Here is a 17886-nt window from a genome sequence, read left to right on the forward strand (position 1 = left end):
TCTGTTTATTACAGTGACGCAGACATTGACAGTGACGGCATATCTGAAATTGACGATGAAGAAATAGATGGGGATAAAAATGACGGCAATTAAACAAGTTAAACAAGGATTTGTGTAGTTTTAGTTTGAATTTTAAATACAAATACAAATTTCTTTTAGTAGATCAGACCTCTAATATTTTAATATCCAAACGTTGGATTTTTCTTATTTATTTCATTAATCTCATTTATTTTATAAACTTAAACATCATTATCTCATTAATTTCAAATATTATCTCAGTATTTTAGATCCCATTAATTTCAAGGCTCCTTCTATTTATGTAACAGCTATATATTTCTTCATGAATTTTCTCACCAAAATTCACAACATCAAAAAAATTAGGAAGTTATTACACTGTCCATTGTACAAATTCAGTAGTCAATTATCATAGGAATTGGAATAAATCAATGTAAAGAATTCCTTAGAGCTGCAATTATTACTTAAGCTTGCTTAGATCAAAGGCTATTGACTAGGTGATGAGAAGCCAAACTACAGCTCCAAGTTTTAAGGCGAATACACAAGGAAGGATGGTTTCGATTCTGGACACCCTTTACTCATCTCTCGTGCAGTGGCATAGTTTGTTATATTGCAGGGGGCAACTACGCTCCAGAACCCAGTTTTTCCCCTAGCGGAAATTTTATGTCTTCAAAAATCTTGTCGAAACTCAGATAGGCCTATTTAATTCAAGCATCCACGGAAACAGATCAGTGCTCTCTAGCATATCTTGCCTTTATGTAAGGAAGGAAACAAATATGAGTTTAACTAAGAGAGAGAAAAGGATTGATCCTACTGTGCCAGGTCGGCCAACGGGAGAAGGTATAGAAGTCCGTATGATGGAATACTTTGACGACAATAGAAGAATGGGAGTGGGTCAAGAATTTGACTTCCGAATTGGCCATGATATATCCCAGATGACTAAGGATGCTGGGATCGAGTTAGACACTAAGGGAGTGGGTAGTGCAGCCTTGCTTTATGCAGTGTTTGGCTTAGGACTAAGTGGTATGAAGGTACAGGCTAATGACCTCACCTGTGCCAAGTTTACAGGACCCTCCCTCGCCGATCCCTCAAATAAGGAGGTCTATGACTCCAGTGCAATTGATCAGATCCCAGACACAGATCAAGGGATTTGGTTTAAGAAATTCATCACCGCCTCACAATATGCTAGAGGGTGGTTGATAGATCTAGTTGCTTGCCATCAAATTAAGCCCTTGAATTCTACTAACATTGAGAATTTCTTCTTGGCTTTGAATGTGACTAGATTATCTGCTAATATGATGCTCAACACTATTAGAGTAGCGGCTGCTTACATGCCTGAAGTCATGACAAATCCTCATCTTAGAAGTCTAGTGGTGGACACTATAAGACTCATTTTTCAATTGGCCATTTTCAATTGACTTGGAAAAATCACCTCAATCCTCAACTCACTTGGAGAAATACAAGGTATTTTTGTTTGGAGTTTAGGATTTAGGGTGTTCCTTTTGTTATTTTGTTTTTCTGTGCTAAGATGCATGCCTTTTTATAGTTTAATTTTGTTTTAAATGTGTGATTTGGGATTTTTAGTTGACTGTTTTTGTGTTTTTGACTTTTCAAATTTCAAGTTTGTAAAAACCAACTACCCTAGCTGAATCAAAGACGTGAGACAAAAAAGGAAATTGAATGTAGTGGAAATACAAAAGTAAAAAAAAGAGTAACTGTTTGACACTGCAGAATTACATTTAAAAAATCATTTCCTGGGTTTAAATAGCTTCTCTGTGTTTTTGACTTTTCAAGTTTCTTTTAAACTTTTCAGTCTTATATATCCTTGGAAAGATTTCTCTCTTTGTAAAAACCTACTAGCGTAGCAAAATCAAAGTTGTGATACAAAATAAGAAATTGAATATAGTGGAAAGACCAAAGTACAAAAGAGAGTACATCTTTGACGTTGCTGAATTGCATTTATAAAACCATTTCCTAGGTGGTAGGCTATGCACTTCTTTCTTTCGCTTATTATAATATATGTTAAATGAAGTTTCGTTGGTCAAACTAATAAGCTTTGTAAGGTGATCGTACAAATTGTACTAGTGTGAGTTTTAGACATTTCACTCTCATCTTCTGACAGTAGAATCTCATTTCCCTTACTATTGACGGATATCATCACAAATATTATTCATGGAGTACCACCGAATTGACTACAAATTTCCACATACAATATTTTTGTAAAATAATCAAAGTAGGAGACATAATTCCTTGTAGGTTTGTTGGATATTCAAGAGAACTATTTTTTAGTGTTTTTTTTTACAGATTTTTTACGTTCCATGGGTTTGTTGTTTGAATCTCATGATCTTGGATATTTAGTTTGCAATTCCTAGAGTTTTTAACATGCTGAAAGTGAATTTATTTCAAAAATCCGAATTGGCCATGATATATCCCAGATGACTAAGGATGCTGGGATCGAGTTAGACACTAAGGGAGTGGGTAGTGCAGCCTTGCTTTATGCAGTGTTTGGCTTAGGACTAAGTGGTATGAAGGTACAGGCTAATGACCTCACCTGTGCCAAGTTTACAGGACCCTCCCTCGCCGATCCCTCAAATAAGGAGGTCTATGACTCCAGTGCAATTGATCAGATCCCAGACACAGATCAAGGGATTTTGTTTAAGAAATTCATCACCGCCTCACAATATGCTAGAGGGTGGTTGATAGATCTAGTTGCTTGCCATCAAATTAAGCCCTTGAATTCTACTAACATTGAGAATTTCTTCTTGGCTTTGAATGTGACTAGATTATCTGCTAATATGATGCTCAACACTATTAGAGTTGCGGCTGCTTACATGCCTGAGGTCATGACAAATCCTCATCTTAGAAGTCTAGTGGTGGACACTATAAGACTCATTTTTCAATTGGCCATTTTCAATTGACTTGGAAAAATCACCTCAATCCTCAACTCACTTGGAAAAATACAAGGTATTTTTGTTTGGAGCTTAGGATTTAGGGTGTTCCGTTTGTTATTTTGTTTTTCTGTGCTAAGATGCATGCCTTTTCATAGTTTAATTTTGTTTTAGATGTGTGATTTGGGATTTTTAGTTGACTGTTTTTGTGTTTTTGACTTTTCAAGTTTCTGTTAAACTTTTCAGTCTTATATTTCCTTGGAAGGCTTTTTCAGTTTGTAAAAACCAACTACCCTAGCTGAATCAAAGACGTGAGACAAAAAAGGAAATTGAATGTAGTGGAAATACAAAAGTAAAAAAAAAGAGTAACTGTTTGACACTGCAGAATTACATTTAAAAAATCATTTTCTGGGTTTAAATAGCTTCTCTGTGTTTTTGACTTTTCAAGTTTCTTTTAAACTTTTCAGTCTTATATATCCTTGGAAAGATTTCTCCCTTTGTAAAAACCTACTAGCGTAGCTAAATCAAAGTTGTGATACAAAATAAGAAATTGAATATAGTCGAAAGACCAAAGTACAAAATAGAGTACATCTTTGACGTTGCTGAATTGCATTTATAAAACCATTTCCTAGGTGGTAGGCTATGCACTTCTTTCTTTCGCTTATTATAATATATGTTAAATGAAGTTTCGTTGGTCAAACTAATAAGCTTTGTAAGGTGATCGTACAAATTGTACTAGTGTAAGTTTTAGACATTTCACTCTCATCTTCTGACAGTAGAATCTCATTTCCCTTACTATTGACGGATATCATCACAAATATTATTCATGGAGTACCACCGAATTGACTACAAATTTCCACATACAATATTTTTGTAAAATAATCAAAGTAGGAGACAATATTCCTTGTAGGTTTGTTGGATATTCAAGAGAACTATTTTTTTGTGTTTTTTTTACAGATTTTTTACGTTCCATGGGTTTGTTGTTTGAATCTCATGATCTTGGATATTTAGTTTGCAATTCCTAGAGTTTTTAACATGCTGAAAGTGAATTTATTTCAAAAATACGCTCTGGTATATCCACTTTGGGGGTTAGATCCTTTCTGTGGTATGTTTTTTAGAATTCCGAAAGTGGATTAGTTTGTATTTTTTGTTTAACATGTTTGGTGCTTTGAATTTTTGGTGAATTCTGATGAAGACTTTGTTTAAAATTTCGGTTTTTTGTTCCATACTTTGACTTGTCCGTGCTTTCCTTGAATTTTTAGAAACTGTCCAAATAAAAAATCTTAGGTGTTGTTATGCTAAGTTGGCTATTCAGTAGTTTCTGTGGTAGATTTCTAAGAATTTTGAATATGCCTTGTTTCAATAGTATAGTTTTGAATGTTTTCTTTGCCTTTCTGCAATTACTAAGGTAGATTTCTTATAATTCTAAAATAGCTTTGAAATTATAATCTGCTATATTACATGTTTGGACTAGTCAAAGCTCTCTTTGTCAATTTCAAGAAAGTCTAATGTTTCATTCCTTGCCTCGTCATTGTGTTCTTAGTTTTCAGAAGGTAGTTTAGTTCAAAATATTTGTTTGAAGTGACAACATAAGTTTGAAATTATTGTTTGTTTTCTTTCGTAATATTTGAAACCTGATTAAACCGGTGTTGACATACAGAAAAAAAAGGAAAAAAAGGTCACTACAAACATTAATTTTCTAACATGAGTATATCATCTTCATTTCGTATTTCTAAAACATCAGAAGAAAATTTCTTTTAGTAAGTATATTTAATGGCATTTTAAGATATAAGAAAATAAAGTTAAAAAAACTACGTAAACAAAGAAAGAAAATGTGTCACTACAAAAAAATATTTTTCTAATAGAAAAAATCATGATTTATATATGTATTTGATCTTCAATTAATTTTTCGAAAATATTAATATTGAATATATTTTGTTTTAAGTATATTTAATTTCATTTTAAGACATAAAATTAAGTTGAAAATTTCGAGGTCCCACAAAAGGTTGAAAACTTTTATGGGACCAAAAGTTGAAGGGGGCCTTTGGGGCTCCTTGAGGTGGGACATGGATGACCATAATTTCCCTCTAAGAGTCCATTCGAAATAAAATAAAACCGAATGTTTAAATCAAGTTCTTTGGGCCGCTGTCTTAAATGGTATAAGCGGAGTAGGCAAATCCTGGTGCTGATATGAATATGCAGATTATTTCCCCTCTGGAATATAGGCAATATGTACCGGCTGGCTGCATGGGAAACCTAGTTGCTAGGTCACCCTCCTTGTGTAAAAAGAGGGGTAGTAATTTCTTTAGTCGACAGGGTTTTAAAAATATGTTCACGTAATCATGTAAAATCCGAGTTAGACTATGTTAAAGATATTCTATTCTGCAATGGCTACCCAATCAACCTCATTGAAAATATAATAGATAGACGATTAAAAAAGACAAAACAGGAAAACAGGAAGCCCGTCCCCCATGATTCAGGTACACTGGCAATTGAGAAAAAACTTTCACTACATTACCATACGTCTCAAAACTCAGCGACAAACTTGAAAAAATTTTAAAAAGACATAATCTCTCTGTTTCTTTTAAAACTGAAGAAAAAGTTGAACACTTTTTCAACTCGGGATAGGATAAAACGGACCCCATACTAGGGTGGTGTCTACAGAGTCCCCTGTTCATGTGGAAATTTTTACATTGGAAGGACCAATCAACAACTAGGGGAACGATTGCAAGAACACAAAACTTCAATAGATAAGTCCCTGAGATTGAAAAATAAAAATGACAACTTTGATTCAGCTCTGGCCCAGCATATATACGAAAATCCTGTGGAGTCAGAAATTTGGTGGAGTCAGCTGATGAGTGGTTCAGAACATCTGCGGTCACAAGAGTCTAACGATAGAATAAAAGTCGCGATAGTGATTAAACAATAGAACCATAATTGTCAGAAAAGTACTACACAACAAGCCATAAACATCACTACTACTTTTTTACGCAAAAACTAAGCTTAGCTAGTGATATCTAGCGCAATGAGGATCCTGAATTTTCCGAATAACCCGGTAAAATCAAGCAAGGAGAAACGATTTATGGCGGAATAAATCGGTGAGATAGTTGAAAAATGTAAATATCTCAGAAAATCTCAGTAGCTTTCACTTTGTGTCTATGTATACAAATATTAATGTTTTAGTTTTTTTAGTTTTTGTTTTAGTGGTTAGGTTTTAGTTTAATTTTTGGTTTTGAAGCAAAGGTTTGAAGAAAAGGTTTTTGGGCTAGGCTAGAAAAAACAACTTACAAGAGGATAAAATCAATAAAACTAAAATGAACATTTTTTTCAAAATAGTCCCAGCATCCTTACCTCAGCGAAGTTAAACCAGGACTGATAAATAAATTTGTAATGAAACGAGGCAGTTCATTGAAATGAAAGAAAATGATTTAAAAACACGTTTTTAATGCCAGCCTAACTTTTTTCGCTGCGGATCTTATAGGTCTACTTGTGACAGGGTCTGTCTCAATATCTATTCCCAGCATCCTTAGCGATCCTTATAAGCTCCTACGTGAGAAGACGACCAAAATTAAACATGATTGCAGTTTCTAATATTAAACTGACATTAACAAGTACTACCAAAAGAAGAAAAAGTAGGGAAGAGGGTATGTTTAATCTTTTGTCCAGTGGCGTGAGTGGTGTCTGGTAGGTAATTTTATGGAGATAAAAATTTCCTAAGGTGGGGGGGACACAATTATCACAGAGCTGACCACGTGTTGATGAAAATGTAGATGGGTTTTTCATCACGAATACTTCAAAATAGAAGGCTTGTAAATACAGAGACAAGGGAAACTAAAATGATTAAAAATAGAAATTGATAAAAGTAAATGAAAGTGGAAGCCCAGAGAAAACCAGTTGACAACGATATTTTGGCATCATATAAAGTGAGCATTATTTTAGTAACATGTTTCCTTCAGCAAAGTAATCTCTTTTTGCTACCTTACCCTTACCTAATTGAAGGTGAGAATTTGAGAACAAAAATTCTTACCCTGAAAATTGATATGACACCAGCTCTCTGCCAAACCCAGCTAACATCCTGGATAGCATAATCAAGAAGAAACTTTGGCTCCCCACCCAGGTTTCTTTAATAGTTCTGAATATTCCATCTGAGCAACTGTTCTCATCCTGGTTGATGGAATCCGTCTGCTCCCGATCTTCTTGAACACCATCAGCCTTGAAAAAAAAACGAAACTTCTAAAGCAGAGTTCTCGGGTACCCTGAATCTGATGGTTTGAGTTTTTTCAATATTCCTTGAATTATAGGGGTTTTCAAAAAGTGGCGACAGTATAATACCTCCGACAACATCCCTATCCATCTAACACTTTTTTAAACTTCTTAAAGGCACAGATGTCCGTTAAATCACAGGGAATGTTTTCTAAAAGATGCATGTACATGTTACGTCATTGAGAGGGAAGTGACTAGAAAAAATAAAAATGACAATTCTGCCTTACTAATAAACTTTCTGCCTTACTAAGATTAAGAAAGTTTAAATTCCACTTAGAGCTAAGGATTACACATCATTTGCTATTTTCTCCTTCCTCTATAGAGGACAAGGAGAGGAGCCGCAAAAACCAGCACTCAAGGAAGCGAAGCTGCTGGCCCTTCTGCAGTCCACCAGCAAAGCAGGGAGAAAACTGCCGACTCAAGACCTTCAATTACTGTCTAAGCTGAACTTTCAACACTCCCCATACAATACCATGATGACGTGACGAGTTGCTTCTCCTTTTTACAAATTTTTGAATAGTAATTTTTGGTTAATAAATTCAAGGGCAGTAAATTTAATTGAAGTTTATTAGATGGTGTGTTTGAGTTACAATTTCATATCGACTGATGTTGGATTTCTGCATTCATGTTAGTTTCTAATAATTTTTTAGTTTAATTCCTTTAGTGAGGTTTATAATTCTTTTTTAGTTAAATAAAGCCCTTTAACTTTCAAAGAAAATAGTTTTTCTTTTTTTCTATCTACTAAAAAAATAGTTTTTAAAAGAAGCAGTAATCTTTGCAATAGAAGTAGAAAGTATTAATATGCTAAGTATCCCCATAATCTAATATCAAAATGTAAAGCACCCAGACTTTGAAATAATTTGAAATATTATTAATAAAATTTTCAATTGGTTTTACGAGTAAAGCTCAATGGAAATTATAGAACGCTTAATTAAAAGTGAAAAAAAACCATAGAAATTGAATATATTAATTCTTCAGCCACCATAAAACAGTTAAATTTAATTTTTCACTGCAATAAGAACCAAAAAATAAACTTAATCCTGGAAGCCACTATAATGCCAAAGCAATTATAAATCCGTAAGAAATCCAAGCAAACCGAAATTTTACAATTCTTCGGCCCCCAAGAAAAAGATCAATTTTATTACTCACCAGTGGTATGCGTTCTTCAAAGGAGCACCATAAAAAGCAGAGATCAACTAACACCAAAATAGAAAACACCAATGAAAGTATTATTTTAATAAACGGATGACTGGAGTAACTTATGTCGGCTTGTTTAACTAACATGGCTAAAAAGCCTCCAATCGCTCCAATAGCCTTCACATAACCAAATTGCTTCCAAATTACATTCTCTCCGCCATGAGGTGTTTCTTCTAAAAATAAATTTGCACAGTACAGCTGTCCTCTGCCAAAACCTAGTAACTACAAAAAAAAAAACGTTTTACAATTTTACAATTACTCGGCCCCCAAGAAAAAGATCAATTTTATTACTCACCAGTGGTATGGGTTCTTCAAAGGAGCACCATAAAAGCAGACATCCACTAACACCAAAATAGAAAACACCAATGAAGGTATTATTTTAATAAACGGATGACTGGAGTAACTTATGTCAGCTTGTTTAACTAACATGGCTAAAAAGCCTCCAATCGCTCCAATAGCCTTCACATAACCCAATTGCTTCCAAATTACATTCTCTCCGCCATGAGGTGTTTCTTCTAAAAATAAATTTGCACAGTACGGCTGTCCTCTGCCAAAACCTAGTAACTACAAAAAAATCGTTTTACAATTTTACAATTACTCTGAAAACATTTGGAAAACCTAGTTGCTACGGAAGCTCATGACTGGATCTAGTTGCTAGGGGCTGTCAGGAATATGCAAATCACGTGCCACTAAAATATGCAAATGAGGAGCTCTTGGGAGTATAGGCAATCTGGTTGCTAAGAAGGGTCATGACTGGATTTAGTTGTTAAGTAAACTGGCTATGAAAATTGTGTCCTCATGGGCCCATTTTCCCCATACTACTCTTTTCATCTTATCTGTCTCTACTGAAGCTTCTTTCCCAGGCCAATTTTCTTTCAGGTGCTTCATTTCTGTTATTTTTTTAAAGATAGAGATTAGTTATAATATGTTTACCAATTGTTATTGCAAGAATAATTATTCTAAAATAAGCCTTTTTTCAGCTCATGGAGCAAGGTTAGCCTTCGCCAAGAGAAGGCAACATTTTTTCAAAAGAGAAAAGGTAATTGGAGTGGTGACAATTGAAGATGTCATACCACAAATTCACTGTATGTATTTCTTGAGTTTTTTTCCTTTTTCTTTTTCATACATCAGCTGTCCCCCCTTCTTTATGTAAGGTTTTGTTAAGTTTCATGTGTACGTGGCCATTCTGGTAACTGATTTTTGCCCGAATCTGGTTCTTCAACTGAACCAAAATATTTTCCAACTGAATCTGAAAATCAGAGGATCAGGAATGTTAGATCTTTTTCTTAAAGAATCACAACAACAAGATATTCCTGACTTCCCTGATTTCCTGACTCTTGTGAAGCTTTAATAAGAAGAACAAAAAGAGAAACACTTATTGACCTGCGAAATGATCTATGATTATTTACTGTACCCAAAAAGATAGTCGGAACTCTATCGTGCTACAACAATAATTCGAAAATTGACCCCAATTATTGATCTGAGAAAGTCTTACAGGACGTTGGATCAAGAGCCACTAAACAAGGTTGCCGACTTGTAACCAAAGAGAAAACTGTGCAAACACCCTTAATCAAAACAAGCACAAACTTTATAAGCCCAAATGTAATAAACTTTCAAGGAATAAATCTGTCATTCACAATCCCAAATTTGAACAATGAGGATTAAAAACCTTCTTCTGGCCATAAATCGAAAAAAACCAAGAGGTACAATGCCATTATCAAAAATAAAGGAGGTATTAGATCTACAAATACCTGTCTTCCGTAATGAAGACCAAAGATTAAAATACGTGGAAAACCAATATGGACAATTTTCACCAAATTCCTGATACAATATTATAATTACTATATTTCTATCATATCATATATTTCTATCATATTACTTCATATCTCACTGACAATAAGGCACTGCTAACATCAAACTATGTAAAGCTATGAGACTGAAAAGAGCAAAGCCCAAACACGACACAGTTGATGCACAGCAAATGCAACAATTAAACCCCACTACCCCCAATGATATCTAAGCCCTCAGAGCTGGGAGGATATAGCAATACAAGGGAATTAAGAGGTCGTCTCCTGTATTTTCTAATATCCTGTACCTAAAGTAAAGAAATATTGCTGATGTATATTGTTTGAAAGCTACGACACAATATGTTGTGTTTCTATTGGACATAATCATGCATCAGAAACATAAAACATTTGGCAGAAAATATTATATGTGAAATTAGGACCTCCTTCATTTACCAAGTATTTCACTATTTTTTTAGAACTGTACTCTTGTATTCACAGCAATGATATGTAGTCAATAGCAATATGATAATGCTTAACATATTACTCATTACTGAATGCTATATACATTGTTGTTATAATAATGTTATGTATTATTATGAGTCATTTTCTTATTAAGAATGTCATCCTGCCAAGAATTTTTTTTATAGGAACTGGCATACTATGGCACTGACCAACGACGCATTATGGCCAAAATCAAGGATCGAGTAACATCTATTGCCAAGATTTATCAACCACCGAAGAATGCCGAAAATCAAACATCTGAAGTTTCACTCAACAGTAATCAACGAAGACAGAACATCGAAGTAATACCAGTCGTATAGAAGAAAGTACCAACTATCATTCTATAATAATTATACCTAATCCCATCCCAGTCCAAAAACGGCAAAGCCAAGCAGACCTGAGAAAATTAACTGAAAACACACACATTTTAATATCGAACTAATGCTGAGTATAATCTTAAGAATTAAATTGAAGAAACAAGACACCTACCACTCATGATGCAAAACTCCAGCAAGAACTATGAACATCAATAGATTGCCTGCAATTCAAACTATAAAGAAACCCTACATTGTCAACATCACGAACAATCATGAAGATTGGAAAAGAACAACATAAGCTCAAACGATATAACTTGTGAATCGACATACCAAGTAAGGTTTAAGTCAAACGACTCTAAAGAAAATTTAACAAATGTTTAAAAAACGTTATAAACTTTAACAACTTGTGAAGATTTTAAACAGTAAAGTTTGACAGCGATTGGAAGCTGCACCAAGTATATGCAGCTTCAATAAATGGCCAAGACACAGGGAAAATTACCTGGACGAACACGAATTTTGGCTAGATCCATTATTCCTATAGCTGTTTGACAATAGTTCAATTTTAATCATAATCCTGAATGATTCAATTCTGAAACTTGATGTTGCAAAGCTAAGAAAATAAAAAAATGAGGGAGATGAAAGGCCCGAGATGTCTTGGAAGTTTTAGAATAGGGCTACCCGGTAACTTGGTCATTTTTTATACTTGATATTACTATAATTTATTTTTTTCTTCTTATAGTCGACCGTATTTTGGTTTACTATGTATATTCAACAAACAAAATAAACAAACTTTACTCGTCACTCAGTATATTTTTATAAAATTTGTGCCATATAGGGTTATTTCAAAATACGAATTAAAAGCCGCCCAGAGAACTTTATGGCTGTCCAAGTTCGCGATGTTTATAACACAGTCCCTGTCAGTTCCATTGGGATGGTGCTGTACACACCCTTTTGGAGAATTGCATAAAAGTGACCAAATACTGATTGCTGAGTAAGATCCGGAAACACATTCAAGAAGGAGCAGAAACAGTAGAACGCTTTATTGTTTTGGGAGTATTTAGCAAATCTTGTAAATATTTATTGTTGTCTACTTAGAATTTTTCTGAGATGTTTTCTATTGATATGATTCTAGGCTTGAAAAATGAACTTGTTACATATGAGACTTAAGAGCCGTCCTAGCTGAGTGTTTGACGCACTGGCGTGGGAATTCTGTGTCCAAGGGGCACGGGCTCTATCCCGGTTGTGACCAGTTGTTTAGTTTGGGACGGGGGTCAGTGGCGTGACTCTGTGACCTCAGCTAAAGTCGATCCAGCTGTAGATGAGTACCTGGAGAAATCTGGGGAACGTAAGCAGACAAGGTGCGTGAAAGTACGGGATAGTTTGCCCCCAACCCCCTATTGCACTTCCTGGCTGAAAGGCCATGAAACAGAGATCAGCACACCGATTTGGACCTTAAGGGTCTAGTTCCATCTTACTACTACTACTATTTAAACAGTTAAAGTATTATGAAGTGTAAAACTTATATTAGTTTGAATGAACAATAATAAACCAAATAATATAGAGAAATGGGCAGAGACAAGAAAAATTATGGCATAGGTGTGAAAGAAGACATGAAAAACTCAATAATGAATAATAAGAAAAAAGCACCAATAGTGATTTATAAGATAAACTTATTAGAAAATTATGACATAATGTGCCAGTAGTGAAAGTGATTTTATTATAATAAAATTTAAATCTATGTGTAATACTTTAATGTTATCGAATACCTCGGATCAATTGGAAATCACAGTTGAATAAAGTAAAATTAATTAGGATTCCAAAAAAATTGAAACTAGGTATTCACAGTGTAAACCTATATTTTTGTTCGTGCTTTTTATTAATGTGAGGTGTAGGAGTATAACTTTAAAACACCATAAGTCTAGGGGTAAGGACAAAAATAATAAAAACTACACAATTTAATACTCTAGATGTAGATCAATAGCCATTTCGCGGAGAGGGGATTATAAAAATAACCTTTAATAAACAATAAAAATTTTTTAGGAAATATAAATTTAAAGGGGATTAGTCTGAATGATGAGGACATCATTCTACAACGGCAAAGGGGATATATGACATATAGGCCTGCAATTCCCCCTATAAAATTCAAACAAAATTCCATATTTTATTCCCTAAATAAAATTGAAAATAAAATGTCTTATTTTATTTCCCTATCAAATTCAAAATAAATTTCTTATTACATTTCACTATAAATTCAAGCTTCCAAATTTGTTTCAATTTATTTGTTTTTTTTTGCAACAGTGAAAGGAAAAAATGTTTCTTCTTACACTTGCAAACAAGTATAATAAAATAGCGGGTTTAAGTTAACCAGCTTTAGTGACCTCAATGCCTCCGCATAATAGAAAGGTATGTAGAGGCGTAATACCTTTTTTTGTAAAGAACAAACGACGCAAAAAAACAGGATATGGGCAGATACTTAAAGGGAGAAGTTTAGTTTTGAGTTCCAACATTGATGCAGTATATTCAACATGTAAGACAACCAAAACTTAGCTTAAGTTGAAGTTTGATGTACCTTATATGACAATTTGTGTGTAAGTATTGAAATAAACTATCGTTTATTAGTCGTCCTTGTCAATGATTCCAGGCACCAGGCACAATTCCCGTGATCTTCAAGTACGCTCTCAAGGGAATCTACACGACATAGGAGACCTGGACATTACTAAGATGATTCTGTCACAAAGAACATTGGGTATTATTAATCGTGTAACTTCTCCAAAGTGTAACATCTTGTGTTTGGTATATTTAAACAAGGTCTGATGTGTCAGAACGAAGCTGCATAATCAAAGTGTTCAATGAGAGTGTTCAAGTGCTCAAGAAAAAGTCTGAATTGATAAAAAATGATTACAGATTTAAGAAAAAATTCCACATAAAGGTAATTGATTGTAACTTACCCGCATTGTATTATTTCAATGCGTCTTATTTCACTGTCTTATTTCAGAGTTCAATGCGTTAACAGCTAAAATTGGATATTTTATGAACACTGCTAAATCAGTGAGTTTCTTGTCAAGTGAATTAATTTAACATTTCACAATATTTGGTTTGGGATCACAGTCTTTTAATCCTGACCTAAGCTTCATAATTAATTCAGTGACCTTGTTATTCCGCAACAATTGCCTTGGAATTATAGAGACTTTTAATCCTGACCTATGCTTCATAATTAATTCAGTATCCTTGTTATTTCGCAACAATTGGCTTGGAATTTGTAATGTCATATATCAGTGACCTATATTTATAAATTGAACGGTTTAAATTGTGTGGTGGTTGAAAACAGGTGCCTTGAAAAGATGCCAAGTATTAGCGAACAATCGGAGGATCTGAATGACTTTGAACTTATATATTCGCCTGTGTTAAATTTTGTCCAAAGTAATTGGCAGAATTCGATTTCTGAGAAGGAAATTATTGAATATGGAGTGGATTTTTTTGCTTCACCAAAAATAGTTGAAGCTAAGGCTGATTTATGGTCGAAACTTGCGCCTGATGAAATTCCCCCTCGCCGCAGTGGTGCAAAGTCTGCAACCAGTAATATTAAAGACATGCTCGATCTTTTGAAGAAGTGTGATGAAGCTAGTATCTCTATGCCAACTTATGTTATTAAACTTCCAACTGAAGTTCCAGTGTTGCCGGCTGTGGCCTATTCACAATTGGCCTCTAAAGTTTCTAAAGTTCATCAACTTGTTCAAATTGTGTCATCAAAGTTGGACAATTATAGCCTCAATTACCCTCAGTTACCAAAACCTATAGGCTCTAATCGCCAGTCAACCACTATTGTCGTCTCTCAAGTGCCGTCTCATCTATCGGATCCAATTCAAAGGAAAGACGCTATTGATAAAATCAGTGGCCATGAACTTGTATCCAGTATTCGCCCGTTTCACGATAAGTGGTATGTAAATATTGATAAATCTGCTGCCGAAGACTTCCGTGCATCTGTTCCCGTCATTCTCGCCGGTACGTCAACCAAAGAAATTTCTAAGAAATATTCGGCCATTATAAAAGGTGTTCCAGAGGATTATGCGATTCAGTCTTTCACAAATTGTAGCGGTATTGTTGCTGCCAAAAGGCTTGGCTCTTCGAAAACAGTTAAGCTTGATTTTGTGGATTCTTTTGCTAAAGCAGCTTATTTCAAAGACGGTGTACGAATTGGTTATGAATTCTTTAGACTGAGTGAGTTTAAGGAAATTCCAAAGTGTTGTTTTAAGTGCCGATCGCCCCATCACTTCCAGTCTTCTTGTCCCAGTCCTGCGCCCAAATGTGCTCGTTGTGCCGGCCCTCATATTAGTTCAAAAGAAAATCCATGCAATGCCTCACCAAAATGTGCCAATTGCAATGGTGAACATGTGTCCTTTAGCATGTCATGCTCCGTTCTCCGTGGTTTTGCTAGTCAACAAACCTCTAAATGACTTTACAAATTTCAATCATATCGCACAATATCAATGGCACAAAAAATAAAGATGCTTATATTGACGATCTGTACGAGAACTTCGACGTTATGTGCCTGCAAGAAACTTTGTTAACTGCCTCTAGCAGAAATTTCCTTCATCGAAGCTCTGTTCATTCGGTTTTTACTTCTGATGCTGTTACCACGCGTGGCCGCCCTTCTGGAGGCCTGGCCTGTATTTTTAAAAAAAGTATTGATCTTTCGAACCCATCCCTTTTTTATTCGGATAAGCACATTCTTGCTGTTAGAGTAAATAGTACTGTGTTTGCTAATGTTTATCTTCCATATAAAAATAATACAGTGGAGTCAATAAATAAATTTGCTATTACATGCAAGTCTTTAAAGTCCGTGATGAATCGTGTCAAGGAAAATAAACTTGATGAGCCGATATTGCTTTATATATATTGTCTTTATCTACACTGCTTAATTGTATTCTTGTGCCTTATCATCTACTCCAATTGCAAGTAAAGGGTAGTAAGCGTGATCTTGATAGATATTATGATGATATAATTAGATGTATGAAAGAAGCTGAAAAAATTGCGGTTCCCCAGGAACGTATTCGTATAAAAACGCGGAAATCTATATGGGCTGCCGATCCTGAATTAAAGAATTTTAAAAATAAGGCAAAACTTTGGCTTCGAATTTGGGTTGATTGTGGTAGACCTATAATGGGGTTTGTTGCAGATATAAAGCAGAAAACAAAGAATGATTATAAAAAGTACCTTAAATCTATTCGTTATAAGGGTATGGAATTTCCAGCCTCTAAAAAGGATTGGTCTAAATTGATCAATTCTGAGAAGCTGGATAAAAGTGATCTTTATAATAGTGATTCGATTTCTAGTTCAACTTGGTATGTTTACTATTCGGGAATTTTTTCCAAAATTAATTTTTTTGTGCAGTCACATTATTCTCGGTTACTTTCTAAAATTCTACCGCCTTCGCTTCATCAGGGCCATATTATTCCAGTATCAATAACTGCTGTTGAAAATGCAATTAAGCAACTGAAATCTTCATCCATTGATACTGATGGTATTAGTGTAAATAATATAAATCTGAAGTGTGTTGTTCTTTTATTTCATTTGCAGTTGTTGTTCCAAATGTGTTTAACATCTTCTCTGGTTCCGGATAGCTTTCTTTGTGGAAATGTCACCTCAATTCTAAAGCGGGGAAAACTCCCTTCTCAATGTCCATCTTATCGCCCCATAACCACTACGTGTAACTTGAGTAAAATCCTTGAATATATTTTAATTCCTCATTTAAATGAAAATATAAATTTCGGATCGAATCAATTCGGGTTTCAAGCTGGTATTGGTTGTCAACATGCACACCGTGTTCTTTCTTCCGCCCTTAAGAATAGCATGGCTGAGGGGTCGCCACTTTATATGTGTACTTTGGACCTTTCTAAAGCTTTTGACAATATAGTTCACAGTCAAGCTTTTTTTTCCCTTTTTAATAATGGTGTAAATCTTTCAGTCATTTTTCTTCTTCGTTTTTGGTATGAGAATTTTTTTCTCCGAATTAATAAATCTGGATCTCCGTTTGTCCGTTTATGTCGAGGTGTCAAGCAGGGAGGGGTTTTATCACCTAGTATATTCAACATGTGCATTTCTGGTATTTTAGATGAAATTAGATCAAATTATTTTATTGGACTCTCAGATGTTTCTTATCTTGCTTATGCAGATGACCTTTTACTTTTGTGTAGAAATAAGCAAGGTCTCTCGTTTATGGTCTCAAAAGTTTCACGTCTATTTTCTAATATTGGTCTTTCTCTTAATGTTGAGAAATGTGAATTTCTAGTTTTTAATGGTCCGACTTCCTCTTATGCTCCCTTAGCTTGTCGCGGTTTTTCAATACCCTTTGTTTCCACCTTTCGGTGGTTGGGTATTACTGTTACGAATTCAATTTCTTGCCTACTGCAGTGCACTGTTCGTGATGTTCAAAAGAAAATTCAAACGGGCTATTCTAAGATAGTTGCTAATCGAGGGAAGTATAATAGACGTGCACTCGGTAGACTATATGCTTCATTTTGTGATCATTCTGTCCTTTATCTTTCTGGTCTTTATCCCCTTCTAAAGAAAAAAGATGTTAATCAGATTCGGATTTTTTATTTCAGATATTGTAAATTTTTACTTTATCTCCCCCCTTGGTATAGCAATAGGAAGATAATTCGTAAGTTTGATGTCCCTGATATAAGTGCAAAGTTGGCCCTCATGTATGGAAGGTTGTCGGAATCAGCTTTTTATCGTTTATCGCCTCATCATCCTTTGGTCCGTCTGTTCGGTTAATCTCATTGTAGCATAATGTTTTTTCTATTTGTAGTGTATTTTACTTGTAGTGTATTTCATTTTTTTTTTCTTTTTGTTACTCCACAAGTGCCATAACTTGTTATGATGTGGGTTAAAAATAAATTATTATTATTATTATTC

General features: G+C 34.6%; 1 long non-coding RNA gene across 2 annotated transcripts in view; it reads right to left on the reverse strand.

The window, feature by feature from the left end:
* Nucleotides 1–6819: 6819 nt before the first annotated feature.
* Nucleotides 6820–17886, reverse strand: part of LOC136033576 (uncharacterized) — a 43034-nt gene continuing 31967 nt past the window's right edge. Inside the window, exons 3-4 of one of the 2 annotated variants that reach the window (XR_010618947.1) lie at nucleotides 8316–8927; nucleotides 6820–7115 (exon numbers count right to left, since the gene is read on the reverse strand). This is a non-coding gene — a long non-coding RNA (uncharacterized LOC136033576). The remainder of the gene's footprint in view (nucleotides 7116–8315; nucleotides 8928–17886) is intronic. The other variant, XR_010618946.1, reaches the window with a different exon arrangement.

This window comes from Artemia franciscana, chromosome 12 (assembly GCF_032884065.1).
Source record: "Artemia franciscana chromosome 12, ASM3288406v1, whole genome shotgun sequence".
Taxonomy (NCBI): Eukaryota; Metazoa; Arthropoda; class Branchiopoda; order Anostraca; family Artemiidae; genus Artemia; species Artemia franciscana.